Source organism: Chinchilla lanigera, unplaced genomic scaffold, assembly GCF_000276665.1.
Source record: "Chinchilla lanigera isolate Chin_1 unplaced genomic scaffold, ChiLan1.0 scaffold00004, whole genome shotgun sequence".
Taxonomy (NCBI): Eukaryota; Metazoa; Chordata; class Mammalia; order Rodentia; family Chinchillidae; genus Chinchilla; species Chinchilla lanigera.
This window is the reverse complement of record NW_004955405.1, coordinates 25,673,648-25,690,464: the sequence shown is the minus strand read 5'-3', so window position 1 is coordinate 25,690,464 and position 16,817 is coordinate 25,673,648. Positions and strand designations below refer to the sequence as shown.

Sequence of the window (16,817 nt, the reverse complement as noted above, 5' to 3'; positions counted from 1 at the left end):
AAAAAAAAAAGAACTACAGGCCAATCTCCTTAATGAACATAGACACAAAAATCCTCAATATGATACTGGCAAACAGAATGTAGCAAGTCATCAAGAAGATTATTCACCATGACCCAATAAGTTTCATCCTAGGGATGCAGGGATGTTTCAACATACAAAAATCAATAAATGTAATACACTGTGTATTAACAAAGTTAAGGACAAAGCCTATATGATCATCTCCACAAATGCAGAAAAAGTATTTGACAACATCCATTCATGATAAAAACCCTACAGAAAATTTAAAATGATGGTATTTCTCTCAATCTTATAAAAGTCATCTATGAAAAACCAACAGCCAACATCACAGTAAATAGATAAAAACTGAATGTTTTCACACTAAAGTCAGGAACCAGACAAGGATGTCCATTGTCATGACTCTTACTCAATATTGTTCTGGAAATATTACCCAGAGCAACTAGCCAAGCAAAGAAATTAAAAGGAATAAGGATAAGAAAGGAAGAAGTTAAATTATCATTATTTGCAGATGATTTGATACTTTACACAGAAGACCCCAAAAATTTCACCAAAAGAGTTACAGACTTAGTAACCAAATTCAGTAACACAGTTGGGTACAAAATCAACATTCAAAAATCAATAATGTTCCTATATGCAAGTACAAATCACTGGGAGAGAAATCAGGGAAAGAGCATCTTTCACAACAGCATCCAAAAAACTGAAATACCTAGGAATCAATCTAACAAAGGAAGCAAAAGACCTTTACATTGAAAACTATATAGTACTCCAAAAAAGGAGTTTGAAGAGGATATCAGAAAATGGAAAGATATTGCTTGTACTTGAGTAGAAAGTACGAAGATAGTAAAAATAGCCATTCCAAATTTCATATACAGATTTGACGCAATCCTGATCAAAGTACCAATAGCATATCTCACGGGATTAGAGAAAAAATCCTAAAATTCATTTGGAACCAGAGGAGACCTAGAATAGCAAAAGCAATCCTGGGCAACAAATTGTTATTCAGATTTAATGCAATCCCAATCAAATTACCATTAACATACCTGACAGAACTACAGAAAAATACTCTTAGAATTCATCTGGATACAGAAGAGACCTAAAATAGCAAAGGCAATTCTGGGCAACAAAGGCAAGTCAGGGGGTATCAAAATCCCTGACTTGAAATTGCACTATAAAGCTACTGTGATAAAATCAGCATGGTACTGGGAAAAACACAGACCTGAGGATCAGTGAAACAGATTAGAGGATGAAGAAACAACTCCAAACATACTTAACCACCTCATCTTTGACAAAGGTGACATATATCTTCACTGGAAGAAAGATAGCTTCTTTAATAAACGGTGCTAGATAAACTGGCTTCCACATGCCAAAGACTAAAACTAGACCCATGGCTCTCACCATGCACTAAACTAAAACCAAAATGGATCAACCATCTACATACTAAATCTGTTGGAAGATAGAATAGGTAGCAGTCCTGAAGATACTGGAGCAGGCAAAGACGTTATTAAAAACAACAACAACAACAACAACAAAAAAAACCAAACTATTTCACCAGAAATATCACAAAGAATCAACAACTGGGATCTTATCTTACTAAAAAGCTTCTGCAAAACAAAAGAAACTACCAACAGACTGGAGAGACAAGCTACAGAGTGGAAAAAAAAATTTTGCCAGCTGTTCCTCTAGAATATAAACTCAAAAAAATCACACAAAATTTAAAGAGGCAGTCCAAAAATGGGCATCTGAAAAGAAGAGATACTTCTCAGATGAAGAAGCAGACATGGCAAGTAAATATACAAAAAAAAATTCAACATCACTGGTCATTCGAGAGATGAAAATTAAAACACTCAGATTCCATCTCACTCCAGAAAAAATGGTTATTATCAGGAAATCAACCAATAACAAGTGCTGGTGGGCCATGGAGAAAAAGAAACCCTTGTCCATTGTTGATGGGAGTGTAGACTGGTGCAACCACTGTGAAAATCAGTGTGGGGATTTCTCAAAAAAATAAAAACAAAGGTTCCATTCATCCCAGGTATTCCCCTTCTTGATATCTTTCCAACAGAATTAAAAACATCGTATCACAGAGATATATGCGCTCGTGTTTATAGCAGCACAGTTTGTAACAGCTAAATCTTGGAAACAGCCCAAATGCCCATCAACTAATGAAAGGATAAAGAAGATGTAGAGGTTTTTTTATACAGTGGAGTATTATTCTGCAATAAAAAAGGATAAGCTTGCAACATTTCTAGCTAAATGGGTGCACCATGGGACCACACTCTTAAGTGAAATAAATCAGACACACATATTCAAATATTGCATGGTTTCTCTGGTGTGAAAACCAAAAGTGTAAATTAGGATCAAAATGTATAGTAGATATTGAGAAATGGGAAGAAAATGTTCAGATGAGAAGGGGAACAAGGGAGGGGGAGGGGAAAAGAAAAAAGAAAAGAAGGAAAGATAGAGACAAAGTTTTTGTAAACAAGGAAAGGAAGAGGAGGTTGAATGGAGGGAAGGGAAATGTGAAAAAAGAAGACACAAGTTACATTACGTACAGGTGCAAATTCCCTATGATGAATGTTATCATTAAGTATATCTAAAATGTACCAATAAAATAAAAATTAACAAAATAAAGAAAATGTTCTAAAATAGCATGAGAGTTCAATTTAACGAATTTGTATAATGTTTAGCAATTAAATACTTATTCATAAGAGGAAAAGTAGGGTACTCTTCATACATTCACAAGATATCAAAATAATATCAATCTTAATCATAATCCCAAGGTTGATTTTTTTATTGAGATTGACAAACTAATTTTAAAATATATATGGATATGTGAAGAAATCAAAATATCCAACTTAGTACTGAGAAAGAGGTCTGATTAGAAGGTTTGTTTACCTGATTTCAGGACTTATTATAAAACTACAATAATGAATACATTTTTATCTAGTATGTGGTTCAAAAATTAATATGATAAAATTCAGATATAGACTTACATTCATTCTTTTTTTTGTTTGTTTACAACAAATACTTTATAGTAACTCAATGAGCATATGTCTTTTGAGAAAGTGGTGCTAAAGCACTGAAAAACCCATTTTGAAAAGAGTGAACACTGACCCCAAACCCACATCACACACAAAACTTAATTTGACATGGATCACAGTGCTACAATTATAAAATCCTTATAAGGAAATACAGAGAACACTCTGTGTGACCTAGGGGCACCAAAGTTTTTTTAAAAGATAAAGTGATAATCACAAAAGAAAAAATATTAACTTAGATTTCATCAAAATACAGGTGTCTACCCCTTAAATGTCACTATTAAGAAAAGCAGTAGGGAAGTCACAGAGCATGAGGAAATATTTGTAAAACTATGTATCTTTATAAATATGAAAGGACTAATATAATTATAAATGTAAATATACCAGGTCCATAGTGGTTTTATTTGTAGTTAATTAGAAATAAATCTGAAACAGCTCAGCCTTGGCAAAAGGAATTTCTGATTGTGGAGACCAGGTGTAACTTCCATCCTGGTGAACATGGCTACCTTGCCTAGAGTGAGCAAAGCACTTGAGCAAGGACTAGAGTATTTGGAGAAAGAGGGCACCTGACTTTAGGAGAGCATGTCATTTGGTCCACCTGATTACTGAGAGATTCCCCTACACTAGGGCCAATGATGAGCATTTACATTAGGTACAATTATTTTCACACTAGATGCCATGTTTGAGAAGTCTATTTATATCCTCTCCAGACCTCCTTGCCACCAACCTTCCAACGTTGTTCTCTCTAAACTGCTGACTAAAAAGCCAAACCACTAACAATTACTAACAAATCAACTGGAATTTATTCTTCTTGTCCAGATAAAGTGGACAATAAGATGGACCTCTTAATATTCTGCCTACTGGGATGATTTCTTTCCACCCTTTGCTTTCAGGGTCACCTGGAATGGGACTGTAATCCTTCATCCATCCACTGGTACTTTGTGTTGGCAAGTTGTGCAGGGCTTGTCTGAACTTTTCTTCTTCTCATTAAATAGTTAGAAGAATCTCATCATAAGACCAGAGGTGCATACTGAGCAAGATAAAGTACTGTAGCAGGAGTTAGCACCTGTATATCTCCACTTAATGAGCAGTACTGCTGTGCACACCCAACCTATTGACTTGTGGGCAAAGAAAAAAAGCCCACCGAATACCAAATAGAAAGCTCAACTTATAGCAACATATATTGAGCCTCTCTTAATGGTAGGTGGTATAAAATTGAGCAATATGTCTTTCAGCTTTGAAGTTTTATGCTACTAAATTTCAAACCATTGGACTCAACAAAGAGGGATTGACAGATTCCTGAGTTTTGTGGAGCTTACCACTCTCCCTTTGCTTTGTAGATATCTTCCAAAACAGTGTGATTTGACAGTTTTAGTTTGTTTTGCCACAATTCTGAAACAATGGTATCTAAGAAGTCATAATAGTAATTTCTGGCTCATTTATAATAATTGGGCTACTTTGGTGGGTGGGTTTACTTGTTTTCATGATATTAGTAGCAAATAAAATATCTTTGGTGTTAGCTTCCTACTACTGATGTAACAACTTACCACAAATTTAGTGACTTAAACAACAAAAATTTATTTACACTTCTGTAGGTCAGAGGTTCAAAATGGATTAGCAGTGTATTTCTTCTGGAGGCTCCAGGAAAGAATCTACTGTCCTGCCTTTTCCAGCTTCTAAAGACTAATCTCACTGCTTCAGTCATTGTTCCCTTACCAATTCAACCTCTACTGCTGCTATCACCTCTTCTGTGACTCCCTTTTATAAGAAGCCTGTGCTTAGTCACTGTTGCAACCGTTCTCTGTTTTTGTTTTCTCTTAGGCTACAATGGGAGTTGAAGAGAATGTTTTAAAGACATAGAGGAAAGAAATAGTGTTCAAGATGGACAGTTCTAGGGTTTAGTCTGGGTACCATTACGGGCTAGTGGGAGATTTAGGTAAATTTTCTTTTATATAAAGTAGAATAATTTTGACTGTAAGGATTAGATTATATGATGTATGCTAAACACTTGACACAGAGGGTAGCCCTCAGTAAATGAAAGTAGTTAGGATCACAGATATTCATTTAGATTAAATGTTCTCAATTCTGAATGCCTATGAAGAATGTTAATAAAATAACATAGTTCAGGAAACACCCTCAGAACTTATGATTTGATTGGTCTATCTTTTTTTAAAGGCAATTACAGGACGAATTGAGAACATGTTGACTTAGATGAAGTTGGTAAGAATATTAACCCATTTTTGTGTCTACCATGAATATCATGTGCCAGATCTAGAACTCATTTTTAAGAAGCAGTACTTAATATAATTTAACAAAAACATACCTATGGTAAAGATGTGCATCAATTGCAAGAGACTTTTTTTTTTATGTTTAAAACTGTAAAAATATTTTCTATTTTATCTTTAGCAAATGACGGTTTTATTTAAAATGCTTTTTTTTTTAAATTTGTCCACTGGGAGTCCATAACATGCTTTCAACATTTTTATGTAGTTTCCAAACATAATGTGGGAAGTAATGACTTTTTAAAAATATTATTTGATGTTTGTGCCCATATTTGGCAGAGCTCAGAAATAATTTAGTCCCAGTGTATTTCCAGATGTGAGTTTTGTAACACAAATTCACAATGAGCATATTTCTTAGATTACTTTTCAATAAAGATAGTATTTGTGTCTCCATAAAATTAAACAAAATGATTTAATAAAATCAGACAATGAACTACTAAAGGTAAAATAATCTTAGACCCAATCTAATTGAACAAATTAACAAGATATTTGAATTTATCTATCTTTGTAAATATCATTAGATATAAAAAATAAATTATTTTGATATATAGAAGATTGTGATATATAGAAGAAATTTATATCATGTTCTGATTTTAGGGATTTGGACTCTTGTTATTATTTCTTTGGAATCAGGTCTTCAATGATAACTTTTAGAATAACAGCCTTTATTTGGGTTCAAATGGACTCTGACCCTGACTTATGCTTAGCTATCCATATGGAGAACAACATGGAAAAACATATCCATAAAAATGACTCTTGAGGATAACTGAAACATTTATATTTCATAGCCAATGTTTTATATAATTTGGAAAAATAATGAGAAACAGAATCTTCTTATTTTGAAATATGTATTTGAATATAAAGACCATCTAAAATAGACAAAAATAAGTTTTATTACTAAGAAATTTACATAAATATTTCCATAGAAACACAGGTAAAGTAGATTGCTTCTGTTATGGTTTGTGTCTGGATGTGTCTCCCCAGAGCCTCATGCAGTCATGCAGTGCGCTTCTAGACTTTATGACTGATTCATGGTCCAGTGTTGGAATTATGGCTATGAGTGCTACACCTGCCCTGGGGCGGGTAGTTTGCATACAATGTAAGGGAGGGAAAGAGGCTGCCTTCTGCTTCCCCTCCTCCCTTTTGCTCTTGTTGCTTTGCTATGTTCCATTGCCATAAGGAGTTGCCCTCTTCCACGTGCCGCTCTCCCTTGAAATGAGCCATGTATGAACTGAACCCTCACAAACTGTAAGCTAAATAAACCTTTCCTTCTTCAATTTTGGGCATCAGGTATTTTGTCTCAGTATGAGAGAAAAGTAACCAAGACAGCTTCCTCAAATATTTTCCTCTTGATAAGATTATTACCCTAGTGATATCAAAAGAAAAATATCTTTTGATATGCTTTTCTAACAGTTACTTATCTTTTATCTCAAATATAATTTTGCCAAATGAAGGTACATAGTTCCTTTGCAAAAAGGCTTTATGTCTTCTCATTGCAGGAAAAGCATTCTCAGGTATTTCCTGGTGTTTTCTATTGATAAAGTTATAATAAATATGTAGTCTACAAAATATGATAATTACATTCCAGTGCATTTGCAAGGGTGAGGAAGAAAATATTAGAGCCTCTAATTTTGCCTGTCTTTTACAGAGAAATAAAGCTAATTTATATTAATATATAGATGATAGTATATGTATGTACTTTATAAATAAATTTCCACACATTGGGAATACATGCAAAACTTTGTGCTGATGGGGATGCACAAGGAAATACTGATGCCCACTGAGAGTTCCTAATGGGGTGGAGTAGCTGCCAAACTGTCAGAGTAATGTGAGTTCTTCTATGACTTTGCAACCTTCAGTAAAGGTTCTTCCACCTGTCACCGCCTTGTAGTGTGCATACTGAAAGGTGGAAACAAGGGGAAAGTGGCCATATGTAGGTCATTGCCAAGGTAGAAATTAAGGTGCTTTGCTTCCGATCTGTGTCAACTTGCAAGTCGTAGTGCATTCAGGCTTATCAATCTTGAAAGTCTTTAAAATTCTTCTTCCTAACCTAACTGTTCTGTGCCAAGAGTCTTGTTCACACATTATGCCATCTAATCTGGACCTCACCTTTTGAGTACATAATAGTTGGTTTCTGTCAGTATAAGTAAATTAGGGGGATATATTTTATTAAATTATCTTTAGAATTTTGAAGTCTTTTCAGAAACAATATTAATGGTGGCAAAACTATAATAATTGGCAGACATGAAAGAAAATCTTTCTAGAACACAGAGGTAGAGCACAATTTCTGGAATCTAAGAAACCTATGCTGAAATTCTGATGTTAACTAACACCAACAGTGGAAATTTATGCTATTGTGCAACCACTTTGAGCCTTAAATTTTTTCTTCAAGAGGTGGGGATAATAATAACTAAATAGACAACTAAATGGTAAAATGAAATAATTATATATTATATATATATATATACAAAAACACATGTAAAATGTCTAGCACATAATACATAATCACTATTAGCTGTCATTATTACTACATTTGATTAAATTTGGTGGTCTCATCCAACAGTACATGCATTAACTTCACAACAGAAAATAACTTGAGCAATCGAACTATTGATGTCTTACACAATCAACACCAAAGAGCCTTATCTCTGATTAAGCTAGACAAGAACTTCTTTATGTGTATGTTAAATTTATTTTATTTAAGTTGTTATATTACTGTCTTTATAGATTACCTCAAAAAACTAAGAAAATATTTTTAAATTGCCTTATAATTTTTTTTATTTTGTCACCACAATACCTTACCGTGTCCTTACCTTCTTTAAAATAGTTATCAAGGTTGCCGGCACAAATGGATTTAGGAGTCAAAAAATCTGTGGTACAGACATAAATAAGAACATAGCATAAGTATTTCTCAAAATAAGTTTTTTCTGTTTATCTGTATGTATGTGTATACACACTAAAAAAGAATATAAGGAAATTTTTATATAAACCAACCATGAGGTAATAATTTAAAATTATTAATGTATATCTCTTCTACTTTCTTTTTTTTGTTTGTTTGTTTGTTTGTTTGTTTTCCCTCTGGTACCGGGAACAGAACTCACGACCTTGCACTTGCCAGGCAGCTGCTTTGCTGCTGAGCTAAATCCCCAGCCCCTGTCTCTTCTTTCTTTGTTCAAATCATTCTAAGGAATCCATTTAACAAGAAAGAGATTATAGTTTGTTACTAGAGGGCTAGGGGCATGGATCACTGCTGGAACACATGCTTAGCATGCCTGATGCCTGCCTTCAATGCTCCCTAGAAGGAAGGAAGAAGGAATGAAGGATAGAAAGAAGAAGGAAGAAAGGAAGGAAGAAAGGAAGAAAGACAAAAGAAAAAAAAGAAAGTTGTTACTGGAGAAATACAAGAAGATGTTAGATTCAGCTACAAATATGCAAAATAGAATTATGCCTTAATTAGCAAAGAAATGACTATAATTGAGAGTGCATGTCAAGAGAAAGATTTAGATTACCTCATTTGCTTCATTAAAAAATTAAAGGTTTGAGGATGTTGTTCACAAGGACCTCCTGTGTATGGAGTGACTTCTTTCTCCATAACAAAAAAGCAGCCATTGTTGCTACTACTCAATGATAGACATAAGAAAGGAAAACAAACAGTCAGTTTGGTGGGGCGGGGATAGGAAGAGAACAAGAAAGGAAAGGGTGAGATGACAAGCATGGCAATCATCTCCCCACAGGCTTAAATTCGGAGAGAGGGAAGGTGGCTTAGGAAAGTGAAGTTATCACTGGGAAATCGTGTGCTGCACCGAATTTCTGGGAAATCCTGTGCTGCACCCAATTTCCCATTTAGGACTACAGAGAGTTCACCTGCAGGATGGCCTTGTACCAAATGGGAATGTAGCCATACTTCCTTAATGTTCCATGACCCTGGGGAGATGAGTACCTCAGGGCTTAACTTTCCCTGGCTGATACCCAGGCGTGAGTGGTATGAATGAGTTGAGAACAGTGTGCCATGGGGCCTTCTGAAAGGGACAAGGTGATGCCTGATGGAAAATAGACGGTGATTTTTGGGCCAACAGAGTCAGAGGACATAAAAATACCACTTGGGTCTACTGCTAGCAGGAATGAAGTAAATAAGAGAACGCTATCAAAATCTAGCCAAGACAACATACACCAGATTATGAGTAAAATGCCTATCAATGCAGGCACTGAAGACTGATGCAATGTGGAGGTGTTAGCCAGACCTGTCCCACAATAACTACAACTTCCTTTCCAACATCACTGTGAGAGCTCCTAACACCATGCCTGAGTTGGAAAACCTATTTCTTAAATTCTATAATTTCTTTTCTGTTTCCTCTTTATCATTTTTCAGAGTACAAACCCTAGTTTCCCGAAAAAGGATCCTTAGGATAAAAATTTTAAGAGCTTGAGTGCACAAAAATGTCTTTATTATTCCCTTATCCTTCAATTAACAGTTTTTAGTTTATTTCTGAAAATCCCGTTGCTAAGTGAAAACTTGTTAAATTTAAAAATAGTTCCATTAATTTTAATGGGAAAAGCTAAGATTGAATTCTTCCTCAGTCCAAATATGCAGATTATTTTCACTGAAACATAGATTAGCTAAGCAAGGAAAATACATTCATACAAGTAAAATATAACAATCTAAAATAAATAAATATAGTTTGTATGTGAAATGTAGTATAAAGAAATTCACTGTTCTCAGCAAGGGAGGAAGAGTAAACTTGAGAGTGGGTGATGGTTAGTGGAGAATTCCAGAAAGGAATTGTGCAAGACAGTGGATAAAAAGTTGATCACATTTTAGACAGGCATTCGAGGTTCACATTAGGCATGCTTTATGATAATTTTATCTGTGTAGACCTTTGTAGGACTTGACTCAGTTTTCTAATGCAACCATAAAAACACAATGAAATTCTGTCATTTTCCATAACATGGGTAGAACTGGAGGACATTATACTATGTGAATTATGACAGGCACAGAAAGATGAGTACCACATGTTCTCAAAGGTGGAAGCTAAAAAATTAATCTCACAGAATTGGAGAGAAAACAGCAGTGCCTGGAGCCTGGAAAGAGTATGAAGCAATAAGGGATGCAGATAAGGTGGTTAATGGGTACAGGGCTGCAAAAAGACAGGAGGAATAACTTCTAATGTCCTATGGCACAGTAAGGTAACTATTACTGAGAAAAAATGAATTAGGTATTTCAAAATAGCTAGTAGGAGGGACTTGGAATGTTTCTATCCTAAATAAATGATAAATGTCTGAAGTGATAGCTATGCTAACTATCCTGATTTGAGCATTATGTTGTATGCGTGTATTAAAATGTCACACTGTACTGCATACATACATGCAATTACTGTGGTGATTAAAATTAAAAACTTTCTTAAAATTTAAATTAATAAAGGCCAGCTCCTATGTGTCACCTGATTTTTGTTATTGATTTAACTGTGGTACCTAATACCACACACAAATGTGGTGCTTTATGATAGTTATTATAAAATGCTTGATTTGCTCATTGTCTTTGTCACTTTCAGTTGCCAAAACAAAATACTCAACACCCACAGTTTGAAAAGGAAAAGGTTTATTTTGACTCTTTGTTTCAGTCCATGGGGAACTGATTCCAAGGTAGAAAAAGTGGCATGGTGGAAGGGCCTGGACAGAGGACAGCTACTTATGCCAGAGCAGCTAGGAAGCAAAGAGAAGGGAGCCAAGAAGCCAGGAAGCAAAAAGAAAGGAGGATTGAGGGACAAGAATACTCCCTTCCAGATAATCCTCCAGCGATAGACTTCTAGCAAGGGCACATCTCCTTACAGCTAGTTAGCTATGAACACAACAGTGGACCCATCCACTGATTAGTATAGTGCCCCAGCGATGCAAATTACTTGTCAAATATGTGAGATCTGGGGGAAACATTTTAGATCTAAACCATAACATTCCAACATTGGTTCCCAAAAAACTCATCCTTTCTCATTATGAAAAATGTGTTTTTTCCATCTCTAAGAGTTGCCAAAGTTCTAGCATTGTTGAAAAGTCCAATTCCAAAATGTGCCCTGAGGCTCACAGCAAACTCTTACTGTGAACCCTTGAAAAAAATAAAGAAAATTAAATACTTCAACTTACATCAGCACAGAGCAAACAATCTCATTCTGGAAGAGAGGAATAGGAAAACAGGAAGAAATAAGACCAAAACAAGACCAAATCCCAGTTGGGCAATGTCAAATCCTGTAGTTCCATGTCCATCACCCGGAATAAGTTGTGGCAAGATGTGGACTCCAAAGGGCTTACACAGCCCAGCCCCTACAATATTATCAGGTGTAACACATGTAGTCTTGAAGTGGCTGTGTTTACTGCCTGCAACTTTCCTCAGCAAATGGTCCACATTTTTGTTATCTCCAATTTCCTGTGGTTTCCCTTGTATCTTTGGCCTCACTTTCATAACTTCATGCACTACACTATTAGGGGTACACTGCCTGGCCTTTCAGGCCTTCTTTTGACATGTGGTTGGAAACCTCCATGACCCCATAATTCTAACTCTGCATGCCTCTAAAGTCGACACCACATTGATGACACTAAGATCTGCATCAGCCTTTGCGCTCCTGGATGGCTGAGCACTGTGAAACAAATTCCAGAAAGCCAGTTCTTGAGGTGGTCCTTATTAAGCGGGTGCACAGGGGCTCTCTTCTCAAATGAAAGCTTTATAGATTTGCAACCTTGATCCTGCACAGTCTTGCTGACTCTTATGTTGCCTTTAAATCATGTTTCCTGTTGTCCTGATGGAAACTGTTTTGCTTTGTGTATACTAATCATTCAGCAAACACATGTGCTCCATGGCTAGAACTTTGTACGTGCTTCCTTCTGATGAAATTGCAAACTATTCACATCTGCTTTTGATTTTGCTTCTGATTTTCACTGTAGATCTGTCTAAAATCAGCCAGCAGTATGCTTGCACAACCTGAATGTTGGGGTATTTTGAAATTTTCTCCACCAGATTAATTAATTAGTCCCCCATCCTTAATTTCCCAGTCTTCTACAAAATCTCAGGACATGAGCAAAATGAAGACAAATTTTCTTCCAGGGTGTAAAATACATGGCTCTAATCCAACTACAAATGGAGTCCTTAGCTGAAAGCTCCTGGCCCTGGTCTTTACTATCTGCATTCCTGTCAGCGTTCTAGTCTTCAGAGCTCTGAGCAGAATTCTCCATTAAGCTCAGCTCATAGCATTTTACAGCTTCCTTAGCTAGTGTCTCCAAATCTTTCCAAACTTCTGCTACAAATCAGTTCCCTTCTAAACCTCATATTGAGAAAAAGTCACAGCAATTATCACCGTGATCCCACACTTGGTAACAAAATCCATCTTAGTTACTTTTGCATTGATGGGACAAAATACCAAACACCCCTAACTTAAAGAAGAAGAAATGTATTTAAGCTCATGACTTCAGTTCATGGTTGGCCAGCTCCAGCTCAGATGGCATAATGGAAGGACTCGGGTGAAGACAGTTGCTCATCCCATTGCCAGAGACCAGAGAGGTGAAAGAAGGCAGTGGCAGGAATATACCTTTCCAGATCACACCCCTAGTGGCCTGCCTTTACCCAAAGCTAATCTAACAACAAGCCGGTATGAATTCAACAATGGACTGGTCCACCGATGAGTACACCACCCCCATGATCTAATCACCTTCAAACACATAAGAATTGCACAGAACGTTTTAGATTTAAACCATAACATTATCAGAATATTTCATACTCCTGAACAGTTCTTTCAGAATGTCATTATCCTTGTTGGTTTCATAGGCATATATAGTGCCTATACATAGATCATGTCAGTATATTACACTTTCTGGTATCACTGAGAAGGGTGATGATACACTAGCAGCAGAGGGGTGATACAAGGAACATAAAGTGGAAGGAGGAGATTCTAATGTTCCCTCTCTTGTGTCTCCTATTCTTACTCTCCTCTGTCTCCCCAACCTTGTAATGGCATTTCTACCAGTGTTGGCACCCAAAGTTAACCAAAGTCTACCTTAAGGATATTGAAAAGGTTCAATCTATTCGAGGGAGAAGGAAAGAGTAAAATTTGTAGCCAGGGTAAACTTTGAGTCATGAAAAGATGAGGAACTTACACTTTCCCTGGCATTCCAATAGACTTGAATGCTATCTTCTGTGCTCTTCTTTGAGTTTTTTGTGTAATTCTACCATGAGAATTATAAGCAAACTTCCACCAAAGAGTCCTTAAATAAGGATAAAATGTAGGGTATCTTGTTTGGTGTTGGCTTGAGTCACTGATGACCTCCACCCTGTAAAGAAACCCTTTAACAGTGAGTGCACTGGTCCTTCCCTCTAATCAGATGTGTTATTTAAGTACTAAATCTGAAACTCGAACAAAACTATAAGCACTAAAACCGCTTATCAATAATTTTCCAGGCTTATTTAACTCTTTTAACTTAGCATCTAGAAGGTGTGTATCTGTGTGTTTGTGCGTATGGTAGCTAGGCAGATAGATATTGTCACAAAGTCACCAAAGGGATTCTCATATTCAAAGTTTTATTTTTTCTAAATAGAGTTTGAGGATAGTTCAAAATATTAGAATAATTCAAATAATACATACTGAAAATTACAGTGGAAGTGAAAGAAAAATATCTATATCTATGCAGGAAATAATACCTAAATAAATAATACTGCATACCAATACAAATACATGCTATAGAGTTAGTTTAACAATTTTTCTTTATTTTGATGTCTAGATTTATAGCCTGAAAATTTCCTCTGGGCATACATAAATACTCTTTTTCCAATCCAAAAACAAATTTTCTACCTCATTATCTTTCTGTTTTTGTTTTGAGACATCATCTCATTATGTAATTCAGGCTGGCCTTGATCTCACTATGCAGCCTAGGCTGACCTTGAACTCTCAGTGATCCTCCTGCCTCAGCGTCCCATGTGATGAGATTACAGGTGTGTGCCTCCTTCAGGATATCTTTCATAATATACTTTTTCTTCTCAGTAATTTGCAAAGATAGAATGACCAAAAGCAGTTATAACAAATGAAGAAGTCTAGATTTACTTCTAGAAAAGAATCAGATTTAAAACTAACCATACTGTTTCCTTGACACCCCAAATAGATTGATGGTGGGAAGTTTATAATTGACTAAATCATAACTTTGAAGTTTTTCTGATTAAGCTCCTTTAGAACGAAGACTACAAATGAAGAACCTTTTCAAGATGGGGATAGAGACAAATGCAATGTATAGCGGAAACCTCAGAAAGATGCAATCTACTAAGGCCTTGACCCATACTGTTAGTTTTGGAGGTGGAAGAAGGGGTATTTATGTGGGTAAGAAGGAAAGAAGCCAAAGAATGTGGTTGGCTTTAAAAGCTGGAAAAGATAGGGGGAAATTCTGTTGTAGATCATCAAGAGAAGAGTAGATCCCTGCTGTCATCTTGATTTTTTGCCCAGTGAGAGATCTTAGACTTCTGACCCACAATACTGTAAGATGACATATTTGGGCTGTTTTATGCCACTCAGTGATAATTTATTGCAATAGCAGTAGAAGACTAACACACAAACTTCAATAAATTCCATAGTTTATTCCATTCTTGAACAGCATTTGTTAAAATAGAAATTGTGATGGTGAAATTATTCTCCACCAGAGAAATGGTAACTAAAATTTCTGAGTATTTCATGTGACAATCTATAATTTTGCACATAGGAAATCTTCACTCACAAGAAAACAATAGTTTTCTTCATGGTGATAAGTTCTAAAATAGAAAAGAAAGCTTCTTCATAACACCAAAAAATAATCTTATGTACCAAATACAAATCTTATGTAATTTTAAAAAGATTTATGCAAAATCTTGTATAATAAAAGGACCCTTGTAGTCTTAGATTAGATTTTTACCATTATCCAACCATGACTTAGATTTTTACCATTATTCTAATCCATCAACCATTCATTAAAACAAAAATATTTGTGGAGTGCCACTCATAAAGTTGCATGCATTTTCCTTCCTTTCTGCTATCCTTCCATTTGTGACCATTTGAAATATGATCATTTTTCTGGGAGAGATAGCAAAGAAAGGCATTATCTAGTGCTAACATGCAATTATAACCCACATCTTTCTCTCCTTGCTCATCCCTAATTTCATTAAATTACAAAAACTTTTAGGTACTTCCCAACTACTGATTGAACATCATTTGCCAGGTCAGTCTTCTAAACTGCTAATTACCATCTTTTTTTCTTTACTATTCACTATCAATATTTACTTGTCCAGGGATCCAGTTCTTCAGAGTTCTAAATTAAAGAGCAGAAGTGAAACAAAGGAAAGTTTAGACAGAAATAGGAAAGAGTTCAGCACAGCCTGATTATGTTCATAAAGTTTATACGTCCTGGTTTAAAAAAAAAGTCAAATGGTAGAAAATTGGTAATGAAATAAGGGAGAATGAGTGGGTAAAGATATTTTTAAAGCATATCATTTTGGGTAACACAGATAAACAGTTTAGTGTTTGATATGGGCATGATTGAACTGCAGATACATATACAGTTTAGAACTTAAGATATACATTCAGTAATCAATTCATACAACATTGATAAATTCATGCCATAAGATTCTGAAAAAGACCAAAGTTAAGAGAACAGGGCAAGGGACAAAAGGTTAATTCCTAGAAATCCCTGAAGGATGATATAAAAAAGGAAGTCAGAGGGAGAAATAGAAAGTAATGTTATGAAATTTGTACTGAGGCTTTTTAAAAAGTTCTACTTTATTTGCAGTCAAAGAGTTTGTGTATCAGATGATGTAACTGAAAGTGTTCTGTGAGATTCCTTCTGATTCTCTTGCAGGTCAGGTAGGTTTTGATATTAAACAGGCTAAATGGTTCCAATTTTTCTTTTCTGGGAATTAAATAAACCAGAGCTGCTTTTTTGACTGTTTATAAAAGAAGAAAATGAACTGCCAAGACATAGTTAATAATATTGTATATGTTTGAACTTGTCATGGAGGAACTTTTAACAAGCCCTTGTATGACATCTTGTTTTTGCATACCCCCAGCCAAATAACTTCCCAAATATCTTATTCTGAAAATGGTTCATAAGTATTAGCAGTAGCCAAAGTATAGCATTAGCCAAGAAACATGGCTTATTCAGCAACCAGAACAAACTGAGTTGCTTTAAGTGATTTTACCTACTTATTAAATGAACCACAATAATCCAGTCTTACTTATGTGGAAGTAGCTAAGAGCCAAAGGTGTTTTAATTTTTCAACGGGAGTTTATATAGAACTTGACTATGAAGAAAAACATCACTTTGGGATCCTATCCAAGAACATAGACCCTGTGTGAAGAGACAAGACCCAAGAAATGAAAAGGTGAATGAAGAAAGTTTATGCAACTCTTACAATCCTGTTATCTAAGTGTTTCAGAGATTGACACACCCAGGAATGGCATGTCCTGCCATTCTTTTATACCCTGTT

At 35.5% G+C, this 16,817-nt stretch overlaps 1 long non-coding RNA gene across 1 annotated transcript in view; it reads right to left on the bottom strand.

Annotated features, from left to right (window-relative positions):
- The window catches only part of LOC106149363, a 39,961-nt gene that overhangs the window by 1,671 nt on the left and 21,473 nt on the right, over nucleotides 1–16,817 (bottom strand). Inside the window, exon 2 of the long non-coding RNA XR_001235501.1 lies at nucleotides 8,152–8,208. This is a non-coding gene — a long non-coding RNA (uncharacterized LOC106149363). The remainder of the gene's footprint in view (nucleotides 1–8,151; nucleotides 8,209–16,817) is intronic.